Source organism: Trichosurus vulpecula, chromosome 2 (assembly GCF_011100635.1).
Source record: "Trichosurus vulpecula isolate mTriVul1 chromosome 2, mTriVul1.pri, whole genome shotgun sequence".
In the NCBI taxonomy this organism is placed as follows: domain Eukaryota; kingdom Metazoa; phylum Chordata; class Mammalia; order Diprotodontia; family Phalangeridae; genus Trichosurus; species Trichosurus vulpecula.
The window spans coordinates 3721970-3740871 of NC_050574.1; the positions used below are offsets into that span (position 1 = coordinate 3721970).

The 18902-nt window shown below is 42.6% G+C and overlaps 1 protein-coding gene and 1 pseudogene across 1 annotated transcript in view; one reads left to right on the forward strand and one right to left on the reverse strand.

The window, feature by feature from the left end:
* Nucleotides 1-18902, forward strand: part of LOC118839952 — a 228461-nt pseudogene that overhangs the window by 153490 nt on the left and 56069 nt on the right.
* LOC118839933 (zinc finger protein 91-like) overlaps nt 1-18902 on the reverse strand; it is a 242790-nt gene that overhangs the window by 91882 nt on the left and 132006 nt on the right. The gene's annotated exons all lie outside the window — the stretch shown is intronic.

Sequence of the window (18902 nt, forward strand, 5' to 3'; positions counted from 1 at the left end):
GGAGTGCGGCGTGCGGAGCTGCTCCAGACCAAAGCGGAAGGGGCCGGCTGGGAAATCCACGTGGGAGACAAGCTGGGAGAAAGCTGGGCGCCCGAAACCGGCAGAGATCCCCAGGACTCCCAACACAGGACGGCAGTCTGTGGGAGTGACGAGAGGGAGTGCAACGCCACCGGCTGGGAAAATACCAACTCCTGACGCTTGCAGCCCAGGAACTTGGCTTCTTGAACTTCCGGGAGACACAATGGCCAGGTAAACGGCTCTAATCCCTCCCCCCCTCACCCAGAGAATTCCTCAGGGGAAAAAAAAGAAAGCTGAAACAGAGGAGAAAGTAGTGGGGCCTCACAGGACAAATAGTAGAAGCTCATTAGTCCCAGAGGGGCAGAGCCGGCAGGGGTCAACACCAGGAGCCCAGACGTAATCTTGCTCCCCCAGGGGAAGTGCCAGAGATCAGCTCAAACAACAAACAGCTGAGACCACTGCTGAAAAGCAAGTGCTGAAGAGCACCCATAGGGAGTGAGACGCCAGGGAGCCAGACTCCTCCCCATACCTCAGGAAACTGAAGGTTATAATTCTAGACTCACAATCCCCAGAATAAGAAAGCTGGGACAGAGAGACCTGAGCTCCATAGACAGAAACTTGTTGAAAAGCCAGGAAAAGGCAAAACAACAAACATGAAGAAGAACACAAAAAAACCGAGGACAATAGATTCTTTTTATGGAGACAGGCAGGATCAAAATACCAATATGGAAGGGGACAGTAATGACACTATAGACATGTCTGATACCTCAAAAGGTAATGTGAACTGGTCTCCAGGCCAAAAAGCATTGCTGGAAGAGCTAAAGGAGGATTTTAAAAACCAAATTAGCGAGGTAAAAGAAAACATGGAAAAAAATGGAAAAGTCCCTAAAGAATAAGATTGGCGAAATGGCTACGGAGATTCAGAATCTAGAGAGAGAAAATCACACCCTGAGAGGCAAAATCAACCAATAGGAAAAGGAGACTCAAAAGCAAAATGAAAACACTAACTCATTAAAAATTAGAGTTGAGCAAGTGGAAGCTAATGAATCTATGAGGCACCAAGAAGAAGTAAAACAAAATGTAAAGAATGAAAAAATAGAAAAAAATGTGAAATATCTGATTGGCAAAACAGATCCAGGAGAGACAATTTAAGAGTTATTGGTCTACCGGAAATCCAAGATGAAAAAAAGAGCCTTGACAGTATCTTCGAAGAAATTATCAAAGACAACTGCCCAGAGGTCCTAGAACCAGAGGGCAAAATAGTCATTGAAAGAATTCACCAATCACCCCCTGAAAGAGATCCCAAACTGAAAACACCAAGAAATACATATATATATATATATATATATATATATATATATACATACACACATATTTCAGAACTATAAACTCAAGGAGAAAATACTGCAAGCAGCCAAAAAGAAGCAATTCAAATATCGTGGAACTACAGTCAGGATCACGCAGGATCTCTCAGCTTCCACATTAAAAGACAGGAGAAATTGGAATATGATATTCCGAAGGGCAAAGGAGCTGGGACTACAACCAAGGATCAGCTACCCAGCAAAACTAAGCATAATTTTTCAGGCAAGGCGATGGACATTCAATGAAATAAGGGAATTCCAGACCTTCCTGATGAAAAGGCCAGAACTCAATGGAAAATTTGATCTCCAAATACAAAACTCAAGAGAGACATAAAAAGGTAACCAGGGGGAAAAAACCCACAAACCTTATTAACCAATAAGGGCAGGTTGTTTACATCTTTATGTGGGATTATATCATCTTATGTATGTTTTATATATATATACACACACACACATATAAGTCAGTCTTGAGAATGGTACAGCTATTATGACAATTGAAAGGGATATACATAGGTTGTGAATGCCTGTATAAATTAACTGATGTAAAGATATAAAATATAGGTAAGAGATATAAAGGGAGGGCTATGAGAGAAGCGGTAAGGAGGTAGTAGAAAAGGGTAAATTACACCAAATGAAGTGGCACAAAAACATATTATGCTAGAGGGAAAGAAGGGAGGGAGAAGAGCAGTATTTGAGCTTTACTGTCATCTGATCTAGTTCAAGAAGGGAATAACATACCCTGATAAGTTTAGAAATCTAACTTGTCCTACGGGAAGTAGGAGGGGAAGGGGGGATAAAAGGGAAGGGGGTGGTCAGAAGGGAGAGGAGAAGTAGCAAGTGGGAAATGGTAAGATAAGGGAGGGGAATAAAGAGGGAGGGTAAACTGAGGAAGGCGGCGGTCAAAAGCAAAACTTGGTTGAGGAGGAGAAGGGGAAAGGGAGAAATAAAAGCATAAACAGGGGGAATTAAGATGGAGAAAAAGACACAGATAGAAATCATAACTCTGAACGTGCAGAAGCAGATAGCAGAATGGATTAAAAACCATAATCCTACAATATGCTATTTACAAGAAACGCATTTGAAACAGGGGGATACACATAGGGTAAAGGTAAAAGGCTGGAGTAAAATATATTGTGCCTCAGCTAAAGTAAAAAAAGCAGGTGTAGCAATCCTAATCTCAGACAAAGCAAAAGTAAAGATAGATTTAATTAAAAGAGATAAGGAAGGACATTATATCCTGCTAAAAGGCACCATTAACAATGAAGCAATATCATTGCTTAACATATATGCACCAAGTGGTAAGGCATACAAATTCTTAGAGGAGAGGTTAAGAGAGTTACAGGAAGAAATAGACAGCAAAACTATAATATTGGGAGACCTCAACCTCCCCCTTTCTGAACTTGATAAATCTAACCTCAAAATAAATAAGAAAAAAGTTAAGGAGGTAAACAGAATTTTAGAAAAGGCACATATGATAGACCTCTGGAGAAAACTGAATGGGGATAAAAAGGAATATACTTTCTTCTCAAAAGTACATGGCACATACTCAAAAACTGACCATGTACTAGGGCATAAAAACCTCACAATCCAGTGCAGAAAAGCAGAAGTAGTCAATGCATCCTTTTCAGATCATGATGCAATAAGAATCATTTTTAATAAAGTACCATGGAAAAATAAGCTAAAAACTAATTGGAAACTAAATAATTTAATTCTAAAGAATGAGTGGGCCAAAGAACAAATCAGAGAAACAATTAATAACTTCATTCAAGAGAATGACAATAATGAAACAACATACCAAAACTCATGGGATGCAGCAAAAGCAGTTCTTAGGGGAAGTTTTATATCCCTAAATGCCTACATGAATAAAACAGGGAAAAAGGAGATCAATGATCTGGGCATACAGCTGAAAAAGCTAGAAAAAGAGCAAATTGAAAACCCCCAGTTAAATACCAAATTAGAAATACTGAAAATCAAAGGACAGATTAATAAAATTGAAACCAAGAAAACTATTGAATTAATAAATAAAACAAAGAGCTGGTTTTATGAAAAAAAACAATAAAATTGATAAACCTTTGGCCAATTTGATTAAAAAAAAAGAAAGAAGAAAATCAAATTGCCAGTATCAAAAATGAAAAGGGTGAGGTCACCTGTAATGAAGAGGAAATCAAAACAATAATTAGGAATTATTTTGCCCAACTGTATGCCCATAAATTTGACAACCTTAGAGATATGGATGAATATCTACAAAAACATAAACTGCCCAGGCTAACAGAAAAGGAAGTGAAATTTCTTAATAACCCCATCTCAGAAAAAGAAATTGAGCAGGCCATCAATGAACTCCCTAGGAAAAAATCTCCAGGGCCAGATGGTTTTACATGTGAATTCTATCAAACATTTAAAGAACAACTAATTCCAATACTTTGTAGACTATTTGGGAAAATAGGTGAAGAAGGAGTCCTACCAAATTCTTTTTATGACACAAATATGGTACTAATACCCAAACCAGATAGAGTCAAAACAGAGAAAGAAAATTATAGACCAATTTCTCTAATGAATATTGATGCAAAAATTTTAAATAAAATATTAGCAAAAAGATTGCAGCAACTTATCAGGAGAATAATACACTATGACCAGGTAGGATTTATTCCAGGAATGCAAGGCTGGTTCAATATTAGGAAAACTATTAGCATAATTGACCATATCAACAACAAAACCAGCAGAAACCATATGATCATCTCAATAGACGCAGAAAAAGCCTTTGACAAAGTACAACACCCATTCCTATTAAAAACACTAGAAAGCATAGGAATAAGTGGAACCTTCCTTAAAATTATAAATAGCATCTACCTAAAACCATCAACAAGCATTATTTGTAATGGGGATAAACTAGATGCATTCCCAATAAGATCAGGGGTGAAACAAGGATGTCCATTATCACCCCTATTATTCAATTTGGTACTAGAAATGTTAGCTGTAGCAATAAAAGAAGAAAAAGAAATTGAAGGAATTAGAATAGGAAAAGAAGAAACTAAATTATCACTTTTTGCAGATGATATGATGATTTATTTAGAGAATCCTAGAGAATCAAGTAAAAAACTACTTGAAATAATAAACAACTTTAGCAAAGTTGCAGGATATAAAATAAACCCACATAAATCCTCAGCATTCCTATACATTACTGACAAAGCCCAACAGCAAGAGATAGAAAGAGAAATTCCATTCAAAGTTACTGTAGACACTATAAAATATTTGGGAGTCTATTTGCCAAGACAAACCCAGGGCCTATATGAACATAACTATGACACACTTTTCACGCAAATAAAATCAGATCTAAATAAATGGAAAAATATCAGTTGCTCATGGTTAGGCCGAGCTAATATAATAAAAATGACAATTTTACCTAAATTAATCTATCTATTCAGTGCCATACCAATCGAACTACCAAAAAATTATTTTACTGAGCTGGACAAAATAATAACAAAATTCATCTGGAAAAACAAGAGGTCTAGAATATCTAGGGTATTCATGAAAAGAAATGCTAGAGAAGGTGGCCTAGCGATACCAGATATTGAACTGTACTACAGAGCAGCAGTCATCAAAACTGCCTGGTGCTGGTTAAGAAACAGGGGTGTGGATCAGTGGAATAGGATAGGTACACAAGTAGGAGAAATCAACAAGTTTAGCAATCTACTCTTTGATAAACCCAAAGAGGCCAGCTTCTGGGCTAATAATTCATTATTTCACAAAAACTGTTGGGAAAATTGGAAAATGGTAGGGCAGAAACTGGGCATAGACCAATATCTTACACCGTATACCAAAATAAAGTCAAAATGTGTTCATGATTTAGGAGTAAAGGCCTATACTATAAGTAATTTGGGAGACCAAGGAATAGTCTATTTATCAGATTTAAGGAAAAGAATTCATGACCCAACAAGAGATAGAGAGCATTACAAAATGCAAAATGGATAATTTTGATTATGTCAAATTGAAATGTTTTTGTACAAAAAAAGCCAATGCAACAAAAATTAGGAGGGAAGCAGAAAATTGGGAGAAAATCTTTGCAACTAGTATCTCTGATAAAGGCCTCATTTCTAAAATTTACAGGGAACTGAGCCAAATATATAGGAACACAAGCCATTCCCCAATTGAAAAATGGTCAAAGGATATGAACAGGCAGTTTTCAGAGGAAGAAATTAAAGCTATCTATAGGCATATGAAAAAATGCTCTGGATCACTACTGATTAGAGAAATGCAAATCAAAACAACTCTTAGATACCACATCTCTCCTGTCAGATTGGCTAAAATAACAAAACAGGAAAATGATAAATGCTGGAAAGGATGTGGGGAAATTGGAACATTGTTACATTGCTGATGGAGTTGTGAGATGATCCATCCATTTTGGTGAGCAATTTGGAACTATGCCCAAAGGGCTATAGGAATGTTCATACCCTTTGACCCAGCATTACCACTTCTAGGGTTGTATCCCAAAGAAATCACACAAGCGGGAAAAGTACCCATATGTACAAAAATATTTATAGCGGCTCTTTTTGTGGTAGCCCACAATTGGAAATCAAAGGGATGCCCATCAATTGGGGAATAGCTGAACAAGCTGTGGTATATGAAGGTAATGGAATACTATTGTGCCATAAGAAATGGGGATGATACGGACTTCGTAACAACCTGGAAAAACCTACACGACATAATGCTGAGTGAGCGGAGCAGAGCCAGGAGAACATTGTACACAACCACAGATATATGGACTCTGTGAGGACCAACCCTGACATACTTCGCTCTTCTCAGCAACGTAAGGTGCAAGGACAACTCCAGGGGACTCACGATGGAGAATGCTATCTACATCCAGAGAAAGAACTGTGAAGTTTGAATAGAGATTGAGGCTCACTACATGCTCTCCTTTTTTGCTTCTCTTTTGTTTTTGTTTTGGGGGTTTTTTTTTTTGGTTGTTTCTTCTTTCTCATGATTCATTCCATTGGTCATAATTCTTCTCCACAACTTGACTAGTGTATAAATTAATTCAATGCGAAGTTATACATGGTAGTTGTATGAGATTCCAGGCCGTCTTGGGGAGGGAGGGGGGAGGGAGGGAAGAAAATCTGGAACTCAAAATTATGTAGAACCGTGTGTGGTAAACTAAAAATAAATAAATAAATTTAAAAAAAAACAATTCTGAGATTCTACCTCATACCTGGGGCACCTGGGTGGCACAGTGGGTAGAGGCTGGGGCCTGGAGTCAGGAAGATCTGAGTTCAAATGTGACCGCAGACACTTAGTAGCTGTGTAACCTTGGGCCAATCACTTAACCCTGTTTGCTTCAGTTTCCTCATCTGTAAGATGGGCTGGAGAAAGAAATGGCAAACTACTCCAGTATCTTTGCCAAGAAAATACCAAAAGGGATCACAAAGAGTCAGATACGACTGGAAAATGACTGAACAAAAACACCTTATGCCCACCAGATTGGCTAAGATGTCAGAAATGCCAAATGCCGGTGCCACGCACAACTCGTGGGGCTGGGAACTGGCGCAGCCTTTTTGGAAGGCAATTTAGAACTACACCCCCAAACCTATTAAACTACATATACACTTTGACACAGCAATGCCACTACGAGGTCTATACCCCAAAGAAGTCAGAGAAAGAAAAGGACCCACATGGAGAAAAATATTTATAGCAGCTCCTTCTGTGGTAGCAAAGAATTGGAAATCAAGGGGATGCCCATCCACTGGGGAACGGCTGAGCAAGTTATGCAGCAGGAATGTGATAGAACACTACTGTGCTGTAAGAAATCATGAAGGGGACTGTTTCACAGAAACCTGAGAAGACCCATTTGAACTGATGCAGAGTGAAGGAAGCAGAACTGGAAAACAACATATACAAATTCAGTAATACCATTCAGACAAACGACTTCAAAAGACTTAGGAGCTCTGATTAACACAATGACTAACCACAATTCCAGAGGACTTGTGATGAAACATACTGCCCACCTCCCAATAGAGTGCAGCCTGAGGCATAATTTTTTTTTGGACATGGCCAATCCAGGATTCTGTCTTGTTTGACTGTACATGTTTGTAACATGGATTGTGTTTTTCTAACATGCTCAATGGGGCAAAGGGGAGGAGAGATGGGAGGGAGAGAAATCAGATCTGAAAAGGGAATAAAATTTAATTTAAAGAAAAGAGAACCACCAAAAACAGGCCTAAGGCAGGCAGGGTTTGGAAGGCATGTGGCGCAGTATGTGTGCACACACACACAACCACTTGTGCATGCACACACCATACACACACATATGGTCTCTGGGGCCAAAAGAGGAGTTTGGCTTAGAAACAAGCCCCACTGGGCACTTCTGCTGTCCCCTTGCTCTCAGCTCTTAAGTCCCCAATGGCAGAGCTTAAAGGTCATGGGGACAGCTTCACTCCTCAGCAGGGCTCAACGTTCCCCACCCCACACACATACCCCCAAGTGCAGTGCTTGGCCACATCTCAGAATGTCACTACTTTCTTCAAACAGCCACCACATTCAGCTGGTCAAGTGGTTGCCCCCTACATAGTTCAAGGGAAGAGAGAGGACATTTGGTGCTGGGGGAAGGGAAAATGGGTGTGAAGGTGTCCTGGAGGGAGGTGATGTGTGCAGGGAGAGGACTACATGGTGCCGGTCATTGTCGGGATATTTAGGTTTTGTTCCGCCTTCATAAACTCATTTGCTGTATGATCTTAGGAAGGTAATTTCCCCTCTCTGGGCCTGTCATCTCTAAGGACAACACTTTACTATTAAGGATAGGGAGGGTGGCGGCTTCAATGCGTTGTCACTCTAACACATGGAGCTGTACTGCGACTGGAACAGCGGCAAGGATTCTGGAACTGGAGCCAGAGAACCTGGCTCAGACACCAGCTCTCTCTTTCTAGACCTGTGAGACCTCAGGCACACAGTCAGTCAACAAACATGAAGCACCTACTATGTGCCAGGCACTGACCTGGATAGTTGGCCATTGACACTGCCAAGCATGTCCCTCCACCTCCCTGGGCCTCTCATCAGCTTTCCCATCTGTAAAATGGAGGGACTGGCCTAGAGGGTCTATGGTCCATATCCTATAACCTGTGTGAGCCTGAGTCTTATTGTAGGGGGTGGGCTGGAGCACCTCCCACATGGACTATGCTGACTCCCCCGGCAGTCTCAGAGTCCCATAGGGCTCAGCAATGAAGGACTTCACAATCCCCTCACTGGTTGACTCAGGGGCCCTGAGAAGAGGGTGATGCCACCCTCTAGACCTCTCTCTTCCTGTGTGATGGTCAAACCGGTCAGGCTGCTTTGTGCATCTAACCGCAGAAACAGAACACTTGCCTGATGGCCTTAGGGGACCCCACTCCCTCCTTGGCTTTGTGACTAAATGGAGATCTAAGATGGATATTGCCAGCCATGGAAGTAATACTGTGAGTTCAAGAAGTTGGGAGCTGGAAAGCAGGGACTAGCGTGAGCTCCCCGCCGAGTCCCTCCAAAAACCTATAAAAAATGGCTCTGAACCAATTCTAGAACTGCAGAACCCACAAAACAGCAGAGGGAAGCAGGACTCCAGGCCAGGACAGCCCGGATGGTCTCTGGGTGAGGTCTATCCCACACGGAGCTGGGAGATGGGAGCTGGGAGTGGAGCAGAGCAGAGTCCAGCGTGAGCTGCTCGGACCAACCAGACCAGGAGCCGGGCGGAGCGGGCCCTAGCACCCTGAATCAGTGAGCTGCAGCAGTTACCAGACTTCTCAACCCACAAACAGCAAAGACAGCGGAGAAGGTTAGTGGGAAAAGCTGAAGGTTAGTAGGAAAAGCTGCGGGAGTGGAAGGAGTTTGAGGTTCGGCCACCACCCCGGGGCAGCGGAGATGGGGCAGCTACAGCTGCTGTTGCTTCCGGCCCCAGGTCCACCTGGTGGGAGGAATTAAGTGGCGGATCAGAGCAGGAGTGCACAGCCTGCTAAAGATTTAAGCCCAGTCCAGGTTGGGGGTTCTTGGGGAAGGAGGAGTACTGGTGTAGCAGAGCTGGCGCATCACCCCAAAACGTGGAACATAGAACTCTTTAGTCTACAAGCAGTCATACCCCGCTGAAAAACTCAAGGGTCAAGTTAGTTGGTTGGGAATATGGCCAGGCAGCGAAAACACACCCAGATTCAGTCTCAGACTTTGGATTCTTTCTTTGGTGACAAAGAAGACCAAAACATACAGCCTAAAGAAGTCAACAAAGTGCAAGAGCCTACACCAAAAGCCTCCAAGAAAAACATGAACTGGTCCCAGGCCATGGAAGAGCTCAAAAAGGATTTGGAAAAGCAAGTTAGAGAAGTAGAGGAAAAATTGGGAAGAGAAATGAGAAGGATGCGAGAAAACCATGAAAAACAAGTCAATGACTTGCTAAAGGAGACCCAAAAAAATACTGAAAAATACACCGAAGAAAACAACACCTTAAAAAATAGACTAACTCAAATGGCAAAAGAGCTCCAAAAAGCCAATGAGGAGAAGAATGCCTTGAAAGGCAGAATTAGCCAAATAGAAAAGGAGGTCCAATGGACCACTGAAGAAAATACTACCTTAAAAATTAGATTGGAGCAAGTGGAAGCTAGTGACTTTATGAGAAATCAAGATATTATAAAACAGAACCAAAGGAATGAAAAAATGGAAGACAATGTGAAATATCTCATTGGAAAAACCACTGACCTGGAAAATAGATCCAGGAGAGAGAATTTAAAAATTATTGGACTACCTGAAAGCCATGATCAAAAAAAAGAGCCTAGATATCATCTTTCAAGAAATAATCAAGGAGAACTGCCCTGATATTCTAGAGCCACCGGGCAAAATAGAAATTGAAAGAATCCATCAATCGCCTCCTCAAATAGATCCCAAAAAGAAATCTCCTAGGAATATTGTCACCAAATTACAGAGCTCCCAGGTCAAGGAGAAAATACTGCAAGCAGTCAGAAAGAAACAATTTGAGTATTGTGGAAACACAATCAGAATAAGCCAAGATCTGGCAGCTTCTACATTAAGAGATCGAAGGGCTTGGAATACGATATTCCGGAGGTCAATGGAGTTAGGATTAAAACCTAGAATCACCTACCCAGCAAAACTGAGTATCATGCTCCAAGGCAAAATATGGATTTTCAACAAAATAGAGGACTTTCAAGCTTTCTCAGTGAAAAGACCAGAGCTGAATAGAAAATTTGACTTTCAAACACAAGAATCAAGAGAAGCATGAAAAGGTAATCAAGAAAGAGAAATCATAAGGGACTTACTAAAGTTGAACTGTTTTGTTTACATTCCTACATAGAAAGATGATGTGTATGATTCATGAGACCTCAATATCATAGTAGCTGAAAGGAATATGCATATATATATATGTTTATGTATATATATATAAGTGGATGTGCATGTATGTATATATGTATGTGTGTGTGTGTGTATATATATATATATATATATATATATATATATATATATATATATATATACACAGAGAGAGAGAGAGGACACAGGGTGAGTTGAAGATGAAGGGAAGATATCTAAAAGATATAAAATCAAATTAAGGGATGAGAGAGGAATATATTGAGAGAGGGAGATAGGGAGAGATAGAATGGGGTGGATTATCTTGCATAAAGGTGGCAAGAGGAAGCAGTTCTGGGGGAAGAGGGGGAGGGCAGGTGAGGGGGGAATGAGTGAATCTTGCTCTCATCAAATTTGGCCTGAGGAGGGAATACCATACATACTCAATTGGGTATCTTACCCCACAGGAAAGAAGAGAGAAGAAGATTTAAAAAAGGGATGATGAAGGGGAGGGCAGATGGGGGTGGAGGTAATCAAAACAAACACTTTGGAAAGGGGACAGGGTCAAGGGAGAAAATTCAATAAAGGGGGATGGGTTGGGAAGGAGCAAAATATAGTTAGTCTTTCACAACATGAGTATTGTGGAAGGGTCATACATAATGATACACATGTGGCCTATGTTGAATTGCTTGACTTCTTAGGGAGGGTGGGTGGGAAGGGAAGAGGGGAGAGAATTTGGAACTCAAAGTTTTAAAAACAGATATTCAAAAACAAAAAAAAAAGTTTTTGCATGCAACTAGAAAATAAGATACACAGGCAATGGGGCGTAGAAATTTATCTTGCCCTACAAGAAAGGAAGGGAAAAGGAGATGGGAGGGGAGTGGGGTGACAGAAGGGAGGGCTGACTGGGGAATGGGGCAACCAGAATATACACCATCTTGGAGTGGGGGGATGGTAGAAATGGGGAGAAAATTTGTAATTCAAACTCTTGTGAAAATCAATGCTGAAAACTAAATATGTTAAATAAATAAATTTTAAAAAAATAAAATTAAAAAAAGATATATTTTTCCACATAAAAAAAGAAGTTGGGAGCTTGTGATATTAATTAAGGTGAGACCTTTTTACTGTTTTAGAATGCTAAATTGATTGTCTTTGAGTCTAACTAGGTACTAAACCTCAGGCCCATGCCCTTTTACTAATTAGGTGTGAAGCTCCAGGCTGGTTAGCAAACTAGTTCACTAGTTTGAGATAGGCAGGAAGCCCTCAGGGCCCTAAAGGGAGTTGCTAAGACCAGGGCCAATAGTAGGCGCCTAAATTCTGGATGCTCAGATGACATTTGATGACATCTAAAGATCATATAAAAAGAGAGAACAGAGCTGTTTGCTTGGGGCTCCCACTCTTGGAGGAGTGTTCATGTGAAGACTCTGGACAGCTATAGTTAGGAGCCCTCCAGCTTGTGAACCCAGATGTTGATGCTTTCCTGGTAACTATGAATTGTGATCTGGTCTGTTTATATTGTATATGTTTGTAACTTGTTTGTACTTGCTCTGAAGTTCAGGTTGCTGCCTTTTTGTCCTGAACTAAGTGAATAACATTTGTATGTTGGATTACAATAAGATTATTAACCCCTTAACATTGCTTTCCTTAGTAAGGCAGATCAAAGAACCTGTGCTGGCAGCTAATGTTGTTGGGCTTGTGTTGGTCTTTGACCCCCACAACAGCTGCTGCTAGACAAATTGTTGTTACAGAGCTCTGCCCTTCTTGGCCAAGAGGAAGGTTGCAGGAATCTGAGACCAAACCTGCTTGGACTGGCTTGCCAGAAACACGAACCTGGAGGGGTTTGTTAGGAAAGGGCAGGAGATAAAAAAAATGCCTAATCAGCAGTCACACAAAACACTCCATGTTTGATTACTTAGGCCTCAACCTTCCCAGAAAGCATAATGAAGTTCCAAGGCACTGCTGTTTAAGGCTTGGTTAATAGGCTCTCCTAAGTCTTATGTGAAGGAAATAAATAGTTGTCCTACACCGGGTCTACACTGTACATGACTTTTCCATACCCTCTTCTGGGAAGATTCCAGACATGGGACAAACTTAAGCCTGAAATGATTCTCCACAGAGCTCCTGGGTGGGGGTGCAAAGAGTCAGAGAATTTGATACTAGAGCTGGATCCCTCAGGACAGTATAAATCTGAGAGGGGCCCCCTTAGAGAGGAAGAAGGTAAGATCCCCAGCACTCCTGGCCTCACTACTATCATTCCCAGGAAGCTGACCATGAATCAGTAACTGGGTGGATAGTCCTAAGTCCTAAGAGAAAGAAGACCTCAACTCACCTGGGCTCTGGCCAATAGGACCCAAGCTGCCATTCAATCCTTCTCTGGCAAAGGGCAAGATTCAGGGACAGCAGATCTGAGGGATGAGAGAGGAACTGTGAGGGTAGCTCCAGCTGACTAAAAATGTCTTAAGGTGGACACACCTACATGTGCCCTGTCTCACTCCCCACACACAGACACGAGGAAGCCCCAGAAGCTCTGGGGGTCAGAGAACCCTTGGGAGAGGCTGAGGATAGTAAGAGAGGTCAGTGGCATTTTCAAAAATCAATCACTTAATCACCTACTCAGCAAAACTGAGTATCATGCTCCAAGGCAAAATATAGACTTTCAATAAAATAGAGGACTTTCAAGCTTTCTCAGTGAAAAGACCAGAGCTGAATAGAAAAGATGACTTTCAAATACAAGAATCAAGAGAAGCATGAAAAGGTAAACAAGAAAGAGAAATCATAAGGGACTTACTAAAGTTGAACTGTTTTGTTTACATTCCTACACAGAAAGATGATGTGTATCATTCATGAGACCTCAGTATTAGAGTAGCTGAAGGGAATATACATATATATAGACAGAAGGCACAGGGTGAGTTGAATATGAAGGCATGATATCTAAAAAAAATAAAATAAAATTAAGGGATGAGAGAGAAATATATTGAGAGAGGGAGAAAGGGAGAGATAGATTGGGGTAAATGATCTCATATAAAAGTGGCAAGAAAAAGCAATTCTGTTGGAATGGAAGAAGGGGCAGGTGAGGGGGAATGAATGAATCTTGCTCTCATTGGATTTGACTTAAGGAGGGAATAACACACACTCAATTGGCTATCTTACTGTACAGGAGAGCAGGGGGAAGGGGATTAAAAAAGGGGGGTTGATAGAAGGAGGGCAGATGGGGGAGGAGGTAATCAAAAGCAAACACTTTTGAAAAGGGACAGGCTCAAGGGAGAAAACTGAATAAAAGGGGACAGGATAGGATGGATGGAAATATAGTCTTTCATGACATGAGTACTGTGGAAGTGTTTTACATAATGATGCATGTGTGGCCTATGTTAAATTGCTTGCCTTCTTAGGGAGGGTAGGTGGGAAAGGAAGAGGGGAGAGAATTTGGAACTCAAAGTCTTAAAATCAGATGCTCAAAAGTTGTTTTTGCACGCAACTGAGAAATAAGATATGTAGGGAAGGGGGCATAGAAATCTATCCTGCCCACAAGAAAGTAAGGGGAAAGGGTATGGGGGGGGAAATGGGGTGACAGAAGGGAGGACTGACTGGGGAATGGGGCAATCAGAATATATGCCATCTTGGAGTGGGGGGGAGGGTAGAAATGGGGAGAAAAATTGTAACTCAAAATCTTGTGGAAATCAATGTTGAAATCTAAAATATTAAATAAATTAATTAATTCTAAAAATCAGTCACTTAAGCCATGGGAGGGAGGATCTCTATGGAAGGGGGTGCAGAGATGGGGCAAGAGTGAGCCCTTACATAGCTCCGGGGATCCTCACATCTTAGAGCTGGAAGGAGCCAGTGAAGGACACAGGGTGGAATGGTCTGAGGAAGAGGAGAATCAGGACCTTCCTTCCTCCTCTCTCGACCCCTGTGCACATCCCTTCCTACTACTCTTCAGTTCCCTTTTCTGTGTTGTCCTACCCCATTAAAATGTAAGCTCTTTGGGGGCAGGGACTGATGAATTTGTTTGTATTTGCACAGTGCCTGGCATGAGTTTCTGGACTGATTGACTCTTGATGTGGATTCCTAGTTGGTCTAATTCTTCTAAGAAACCTCTCAGTCTAAGCGATGGGCCCCCTCCTCCTCAAAGCATCCTTCCTTGACAAAATCAAGTAAATCTAATGGTGTGATTACGATCAACAGGCTGTCATTTTCCATTTCTGAAGTCGGCCAACTGCTAACAGAATGGGCCAGGGGGAGCTTTCTCTGTAGACTGCTTTTTGATTCTGCTTTCTTCATTCAGCATCACTTCAAAAAGTTTCCTTCATGTTTCTGAAGTTTTCATATTCCTAAATCTCTATGTTGCAACAAAATTCTACCCAATTCATACTTTAGTTTGCTGAGCCATTCTCCCCACACCGGGCTAGCCTTTAGCTTTCTATCCCCAGTAATGTTAACATGAATATCTTTGTACCTATTCTGTACATACATGGTCTGGGTATTTACTCAACTGACGTTTACCTCTTTCAGGGTGTAAAAACCTGAGCAATGACTCTGGGTTAAAGGTTATGACAACTGCTAACTTTTCTCCCCTAACTCCAAACATTATTTCATGATCTCCAGAAACTCCTCACCCTGTAAGATGAAATCGACTCTGAGTCTCTTCCTTGCCCCTGGGACCCTCCCTCCCTCTGACTGGAGACAGTAGAAGGTGGGCATTGGAGAGCTCCTCCCTAATCCTCTACCAGGATGGAGGACACTCAGGGAATTCACCTCATCCTTTCCCACCTGGTTGCTTTCCTGGACATCACGATCTCCAGAGACCCATCATTCTGCAAGATGACTTCTACTTGTAACTTACCCCTCTTGGAGCATTGCCCACCCAGGTTGCAGGACATCTTTATCAGGCCCCAGGGTCAGGCACCTTCTCCCCACCCCCCACAATTTTCAGCTTCTGTCCATTAGACTGTAAGCTCCTTGAGGGTAGGGCCTGTCTTTGGCCTCTCTTTGTATCCTAAGCACTTAGCACAGTGCCTAGTGTACAGTATGCACTTAATAAGTTTGTTGACTCTGTTCTCTAGAATATGTGGACTAGTTCGTAGCCCCTTCAACAGTGACATGGTATGCCTACCTTCCTACTGCCCTCCAACATTGAAGCTTCTCACCTTTGCTAATTTGTGTGTCTGGCGATACCTAAGAGTTACCTTAATATACATTTCTCTGATGAAAATTTTGCCAAAAATAAGAGTGGGGCAGCTAGGTGGTGCAGTGAATAGAGCTCTGGCCCTGGAGTCAGTTCAAATCTGACACTCGGACACTTGTGACCTTGGGCAAGTCACTTAACCCCAATTGCCTTGCCTTCTTCCCCTCCAAAAAAAAAAAGTTAGCATTTACATAGCCCTTTGAGGTTGGCAATCTCATTTTACCTTTCACAACATCCCTGAAAGGTAGGTGCTACTGTTATCATCCCTATTTTTACAGATGAGGAAACTGAGGCAGAGAGATGAAGCAGCTTGCCCGGTCACACAGCCAGGAAGTACCTGAGGCTGGATGTGAATCTGGGTCTTCCTGACTCCGAGCCCAGGGTTCTATCCACTGGGCCTCAGCTGCCTAACTTTTCATAGTTGCTGATAATTTACATTTCTTCTGAAAACGTACTGGCTCTATCCTTTGACTTTTGGTTTCTTTTCTTTTGCCTGGTCCACTGAAGAACAGCTCTTCATCTAAAAGGTCTGTGTGAAATGTGCAGGGAATCTGGATGTCAGAGTCCATTAAAACTCAAGAGTATGATTACGGCTTGTTTACCCCCATCGAATACAGTTATGTTACCTGACACCTCCCTCTCCCCCAGATCAACATTCCCATCAGCAACCTTCCCATTCCTGGTGCTTGAAACCATCTGATCCCAATCCTCCCCCTCCCCTTGTCCTCCCGTGTGGTCCAGACTCTGGTGTCTGGATCTGGCCTTCTGAGTGGTGGTGTGGGGGAAGCAGCCTTCATTACTGGCAGCTTGTTTTCTTTGAAATCACAGACACAGCCTACTCCCCACCCCCTTACCTAGTTCAGGTAATAGCAGGCTTTATGAGTTTCCTTCTTCTCTTCTTCAAATCTCCCCTTTTCTGTTTGAATATCATTCAATTCTTCCTCTCCTTTTTATTCCATTAAGATAATTCTGTCTGATCAGAACAAAAAGCTCTTGCTTGATCTGACCATCTCCACTTGCTATAATAGGTGGCACAGTGCACAGAGTGCTGGACCTAGAGTCAGGAGACCTAAGTTCAAATCCAGCCTCAGACACTTACTAGCCGTGTGACCCTGGGCAAGTCACTTAGCTTGTTTGCCTCAGTTTCCTAAACTATAAAATGCGGATAATAGCAGTACCTACCTCCCAGAGTTGTTGTGAGGATCAGATGAGATAATATTTGTAAAGTGCTAGTAGGTGCTCAATAAATGCTTATTCCCTTCCCTTCCTGGCCTGTGAAGGCCATCTACAATCAGTGCCTTCCCTTCTTTCTGCTTACTCTCTTCACTTTGCAGACTGGCTTCTCTGTAATCACCACATGTAATGGTGTTTTCTCAATCTTTGCCTCTCCTGACCTCTCTGCAGCATCGACACCGATCGGTTTTCCCTCCGGGATGCCAGTTCCTCTTCCCATCTCCATGACACTACTCTCTCCCAGGTCCTTGTCCTGGCTGAGGAATCCTCGGTCTTTTAGTGGCTCTTGACCCGCATCACACCTACTTACCCAAGGTGGTCCTGCACCATTTCTCACTCCACGTGATCTTCTCTGGTGAGCTCATCTGCTCTCAGTTACCATCTCTGGGCAGATGATACCTAGATCTCCACACCCAGCTCTAGTCACATCTTGACCTAGATGTCCCAGAGGCAGCACCTCAAGCTCAACATGCCCCAAACAGAACTCATTCTCTTTCCCACCAAACCCTTCCTTCGTCCACACTTCCCTCTCACTAGACTCCTGGTCCTCCAGGATGGCACCTGCGGTGTCGCATTCACCCTCACTCACTCTACAGATCCAATCCATTGGCCAACTTCGTTCTGACCTTCACAGCACTCTGCATATCTATCGCCTGTCCGCACACATCGTCAAGCCTTACTTCAGGTCTCATCTCTCTCGCCCAGATTACTGCAGTAGCCTTCTGACTGGTCTCCTCCCCACTCTGATCTGTCCTCCTCTCAGCTGTCAAGTTGATTTTTCTTAAAATGCAGGTTTGATCACATCAGTCCCCTGCTCCTAAACTCCGGTGGTTCCTTGTTACCTCCAGGATAAGATACAGCATCCAGTTTGGCACCTGAAGCTCTTCCTAAGCTGGCTCTCCCTTCTTTTCCAGCTTTCTCACTTTACATCCCTCCATACATTCTACATTCCAGCTACACGAGCAACTTGCTGTTCCTCAAACAGAACACGCCACGACTTTGCATTTGCCGCTTTCTGCGCCTTCTCACGGCCGCCTCTTGTGTTTTCCGGCTTCCTTCAAGATCCAGCTCGGATTCCGCGTTGGCCAGGAGCCTCTGGCTGTCCCTCTGGCTGAGTGCCTTCCCCTCAGAGAGGGATCTTCAGAGGCTCACTATCCGTCTATCTGTCCCTAGCTATTTGCACGTTGTCTCCTCCATCAGAAGGACAGGGACGATTTTTGTTCTGCTCGTGTTTGGCTTTCTCACAAGTCACCGAGTTGAAAGTGTATTTTTTTCATGCTCTTGGATATGAGCCACTTTTGTTTGCTTCTCGGGGCATGGAATTTTCTCTTACCTTTTCTTCTGTCACCAGTGTATCTTCGAGGAACCGGACGCAGGGCTCCTTGGCGCGTGAGCCAGCTCCTCCCGAGGTGCGCAAGGCTCTTTCTTTGACTCTGAAGCGCTAGGCCTTCTTGACTCTACTTCTTGGTAAGTTAAAATGGTGGCAGGAATGGGGGGGGAGGGGAGGGGAAGGTTCCTCTTTGACAACTTCCTGCGAACTCTTAATTCCAATATTTCCAGGCAATTGTCTTGTATGATTTCAAGAACTACAGCATTCAGGGTCTTTGTTTCAGAGGGTGGGGGCAATGGTTTTCAGACTCACCAATCTCTGTCTCTTGCTTTATTCTATGGCAATTCTATCCCAATTCTTCCTCCAATTTTACTGTCTTTTACCTTTGTTCCAATGTTTCTTGCTCCATCTTAGCATTTCTGTGATCTGTTTCTGCTGTTCTCTTTTCATAGCATGCATTCCTTTAGTA